The 5,756-nt window shown below is 34.9% G+C and overlaps 1 protein-coding gene across 3 annotated transcripts in view; it reads left to right on the top strand.

The window, feature by feature from the left end:
• LOC114121906 (uncharacterized) overlaps positions 1 to 5,756 on the top strand; it is a 106,804-nt gene that overhangs the window by 90,657 nt on the left and 10,391 nt on the right. The window lies entirely within an intron of this gene.

Below are 5,756 nucleotides of genomic sequence, written 5' to 3'. Positions count from 1 at the left end.
ACGATGGAAATTTTGTTTATAATTTTTGTTTATAAATGGTTGCTATAACAACCTGATTTATGTGTTAACACATTTATCACTTTATTATTACAGCTAAGTTATTATGTATAAAAACATGATAACATGAAATCGTAAAATACCCTACGCATTTACGCATACACGAGGACAAGGTGTTTTATTTATTATTTTCGAATATTAATTTATTATTAATGCGTCTTTATATGCGCACCCCAGTGTATGTACTGTTATTTTTAATTCTTATCTAAAATTGTTTAAATTCTTACAAATTAATAAAAACTAATTAATATGGTTGTCGAATGCGAGCTGGTGGCAGCCGGACAATTATTTTTGGTATTTATTGAGGTGTACCTCAATGATGAACTGTATGAAAAATTTGGATCAGAAAGTAACCAAGATTGCAAGTTAAAGCTCTACACAAAAATGTAATAGACGCTATAGTTATCACTAGAGGAGATATAGTTTTAATCCCGAGAATTAAAAAAATCCAACTGATTATCCCTTTGAATTAAAAAGAATACAATTCCCCCTCAAAGTTTGCTGTGTTATAACTATTAATTAGTCTCAAGGGCAATCATTGAGCATAACAGAGATTGACTTGAGAAAAGAATGTTTTTCACATGGACAGTTCTATATCACATGTTCTAGAGTAAGCTCTGCCAGTAGTTTGGTTATTTTAGCCCCAAAAGGCAGTACCAAAAATACTGTTTATAAAGAGTTATTAAGATGAATAAAATATTTCAATATAAATATATTTTTTGTTGGTTTTTATAACACCATAATGTTAAGTATTTTTTGCCGACAAATTACAATATTACAATACATGGGCAACCAAGGATCAACATAACATCTAAAAGTAGACTGTAATAAATATAAAAACTGATAAAATAAAAGTTATAATAGGTACCACATAAAAATGTACCCGGGCAAAGCCGGGTTATTCAAGATCTTAAGATAAATCTAGAACATCATCCATCGAATATTAAATAACGTATTGAACAAAGTCTGAGTCATAAAGAATTGGCATTTTTAACGAGCAACGAAGTGCAAAACATGAAGTAAGCAATACGAAGTCTGCCGGGTCAGCTATTATTATTATTAATATAATATTAAAAAAAAAATCTCGGTTTTCACCTGAGGTGACTTTTGCGCGGGCAACGCCGGGTGGGACAGCTATTATATATATAATATATATATATATATATATATATATATATATATATATAAATATACTGTTGACACGTTTGAAAATTAATTGTTTAATTAGAATTTTTGAATTTAAATTTAGTCGTATAGTCCACGCACCTACAGTCGTCGCGAACACATGTATGTGCTCCGTGGTATCGTAATTGTGCGTTATCGTTTTTCCGTTCCGATCTCGTAATTGCTTCATTACGCCTATCTATGATTATTCGTATTTTAAATAATTGAATTAATTAAATTATTTTTAACGTTGCTTGTCTTCATATTTAATATACGGTGTCTTCTTATCATAGACCGCCACAAGCGGTCTCGTTAATTAGACTCATACCGATGTTATTAATATGTCGTCAACAAATAATAATCAAAATAAACCACCCATGTCCAATCTTTCGTATAATGCGAATAAAAATAAAAACAATGACAAAAAATTATCGTTTACACTGAATGTTGACTTAAACGATGATTATACTGTGAAAAAAAATAAACGACACCTATCAAACTCTTCATCTACCCATGGTTCACTTAATTCGTCAACTTTAACTAAGAATAAAAACAAAAAGTTATTTAAATCCACGAATCGATTTGAATTTATTAGTCCAGATGAACCTCACGAAGAAAGCGCAATGAATGACGTTTTCGTTGACAATAATAGTCATAACGATACACCAAAACCTCCTCCTCCAATTTTCGTAAGAGGTGTGATTAACTATACAGAAGTGTGTACAAAACTTATAGAACTCATTGGTGTGGACAATTTTTACTGTAAATCCTCTGCAGATCTATTAAAAATTCAAACCACCGACCCGGATTCATATAGAACTCTCGTTCGATATTTAAAAGATGAAAACGCTGAATTCCATATTTATCAGCTTAAGGAAGACAAACCGGTCTGCGTCGTTATCCGAAATCTACATCCTACAACACAGACCGAATTAATTAAGGAAGAACTGGAAGTTCGCCTTTTCGAAGTCAGACGTGTAACAAATGTTCTCCATAGAGTCACCAAGATACAATTACCTCTTTTCTTTGTTGATTTAGAACCAACCCCTAAGTCAAGTGAAATATTTCAACTTTCTTCGCTGTTACATACTAAAGTTAAAATTGAAGAGCCATACAAGCCAAAATCGATCAGTCAGTGCAATAATTGTCAGGAATATGGTCACACCAAAACTTATTGTGGCTACCCCTCACGCTGTGTTCGGTGCGGGGCTTATCATCAGTCCACCACATGTCCAAATTCACGTGATGATCCACCTAAATGCGCACTTTGTTCTGGAGATCATCCCGCCAGCTACAAGGGATGCACAGTGTACAGGGAGCTTCAACGCGGCAGGAAACCTACCACCAACAGTAACTTTTTATCAAATAATATTAGAAATCAAAATTCAACTGTTAAAGACAGCCACCCATTAACTAAAACTTCAATAAATCAACCCTTTAATCACGTATCCACTTACGCTCAAGCCACCTCTGGTGAATCTACCAATTGACACAGTGCAATGATATTCAATGACTTGTCATATTGAAGTATTAAAAACTCCGATTTTTGGTATCACGTAAATTTATTGGCAATATTAATATATGTAATGAAAAAACTATAAAAATATTTGTATGGGATGGTATATAATTTGTTCCGAACTGCGGGGCTAGCTTGAGCAAGCGAGTCGCAACGGGTGATGTCAGGGCCTTTAGAGGCTCGACATACAGAATATAACAATTAGGGAAACTAATATCTAAATTTATACAATATAAATGGAAAACGGGTTATGCACAGTTTTCCACGGTCTTAAGCAAGTCGTGTACAGATATGCGTTTCTACAGTGAAACCTGAGTAGGCTCACTGTAGTGGGATTGAACTAATGATCCTAAAAAGAACCGTTTTTCATCAGTCGCGATGGTAGATCGACCGTGCGTGCAAAACCGCGTGTAAGAGCCGCTGGTATTGCACGCCAAGTGAAAGGTTTATTATATTCGTCGACGGCCGCCTCAACACTCAAACGTAACTGGTAGATTTATCGCCGTGTTCGTCGGTTGCCGCCTCGTTTCACGAGTGTCTTCGCTGCTTAGTCCGGAACGTAACTGGTAGATTCGTCGGTTGCCGCCTCGTTTCACGAGTGTCTTCGCTGCTTAGTCCGGAGTGGAATTCGTAGAAATTAGTATTATGTTCGTCGTTCGTCGTTGTGTTGACAAATATGTTGACGATGGTGATAATGACTGAATACTAACTTGTTTTGAAAAGTGCCCGGTATATATACTGTGATCCGTACCGACTAGTAAACCACCAGTATGCCGCCGTGCGTGTTTGTGCTTACTGTCGGTACGGATTTCTTCATTATGGAGTCAATTTTGAACTTACAGATCTGTATGGGGTGTTGTTATTTTCTTCACTGTATCCCCTATCCATCGCCGTACTTGGTGAGACTCTGTGATGAATCTAAAGGTTTTAAATTCAAAGCTAAATCTCTCAGATGGTATTGTTTTTATATATACTGTGTTGTGATTGGTGGTCCTGAAAAGGACCTTTTTATATGGTGACGGCTACACCGTTACACAATACAGATCCTAACTCCACATCTGAGCTCAAAAATTTCCTTGGTGAGTTCAAATCCCTTATTGAACCTCTTATCACTCTTCTCAATAAATTAATCTCAAAATTACTTGATAAAATATAAATGTCTACTAATAATATTACTAACGAATCTATCCTTATCCTTCAATTTAATGCAAATGGCCTAAAAAATCATATTAACGTACTCGAAACTGTATTATACAATAAACGCATAGACATTGCTCTTATAACCGAAACACATTTCACCAAATATTCACACATTAACATCCCTGGTTATAAAGTGCTAACAACAAATCACCCTGATAACACAGCGCATGGTGGAGTTGCCATTATAATTAAATCTTCCATCGTCTATCAACCTCTTCCAAATTTTTGCCAAGAATATCTTCAATCCTGTGCTTTAATTACAAAAATTAATAATGTCCCCGTCACCATAGCAGCTGTCTACTCCCCTCCTAAATACAAAATTACTAATCAAATTTTTACAGACTACTTTAACTCAATTAACAACAATTTTATAGTTGGAGGTGACTATAATGCGAAACACCTGGCCTGGGGATGTCGTGTTAATAATCCACGTGGAGTAGTTCTCCAAAATGTCATATCAACCAAAAATTACAAAATTCTTGCTCCTCCGGGCCCCACCTATTGGCCGTCTTCAGCACGTAAAAACCCCGATATCTTAGATATATTTGTGACCAAGATACCTAGTAACTTAAACTGCAACACCGAAAATCTCCTTGAATTAAATTCCGATCACTCCTCAATTTTGTTAACTATAAGTGCTTCTCCTCTGACACGTCTTGAATCTCCTAAATTATTTAAGCCCTCTACCGATAAAAATAAATTTCATGATCTTGTAAGCCAACAAATAAATTTAAATGTAAAATTAAAATCAACTAATGACATCGATCTTGCTGTAAATAATCTTACAAATCTTATCCAAACTGCGGCATGGTCTTCTACCTCAAAATCTCAAACTTCATTTCATAACCCTCTTTTTCCAGAATACATTCGTTGTATAATAGTAGAAAAACGTAGAGCCAGAGCTAACTATCAACGAACTCGTCTTCCTTCTCATAAGCACAAATATAATAAATTAAAAAATCATCCTAAAAAAGTGCTGGCAAAACATAAATCTGAGACCTTCACTAATTTCCTTTCCAAACTCTCACCAAAAGATGGCAGTCTTTGGAGAGCGACTAAAAATATTTGTAAATTCAAAACCTCTAATTTACCAATTAAAAAGTCGGACGGAAGTTATGTTATCTCTGACTCTGATAAAGCTGAACTTTTTATAGTACATCTATCTACTATTTTTCAACCTCACCCTGATATTTACTCTCAAACCAATACTAGTGTTGTGGAAGATTTTTTTAACTCCCCACCAAACTTGCCATCTAATTCTATCAAACATTTCACACCTAATGATATTAAATTTGCCATAAATAAATATTCCCTTAAAAAATCTCCAGGTTTTGACCTGATTACTTCTGAAGTAGCTAGGTGTTTACCTAAAAAAGCCTTTATTCATCTTTCACACATTTTTAATTCCGTTATTAGACTATCATACTTTCCCATGCTGTGGAAATTTTCTACCATCATCCTAGTGCCCAAGCTAAATAAGCCACCTGACTCAATAACCTCTTTTCGACCTATAAGTTTACTCCCTTTTTTCGCTAAAATTCTGGAAAAACTTATATTAAAACGTATCCTTCCATGTATCACTGAAAAATCCATCCTTCCTGATTCACAATTCGGTTTTCGCTCCTCTCACTCTACGGTCCAACAGGTTCACAGAGTTGTAGAGTTGTAGACGCCATTTCTTACTCACTAGAGAAAAAACTATACTGTACAATCGTATTTTTGGATATCTCCCAGGCCTTTGATAGGGTATGGCATGATAGACTCCTTTATAAATTAAAAAAGTTTATTCATCCTACATACTTCGCTATTATTAAGTCAT

This window comes from Aphis gossypii, chromosome 2, assembly GCF_020184175.1.
Source record: "Aphis gossypii isolate Hap1 chromosome 2, ASM2018417v2, whole genome shotgun sequence".
NCBI lineage: Eukaryota > Metazoa > Arthropoda > Insecta > Hemiptera > Aphididae > Aphis > Aphis gossypii.
Note: the sequence above shows the minus strand (reverse complement) of the source record. Positions and strands in the feature narration are given on the sequence as shown.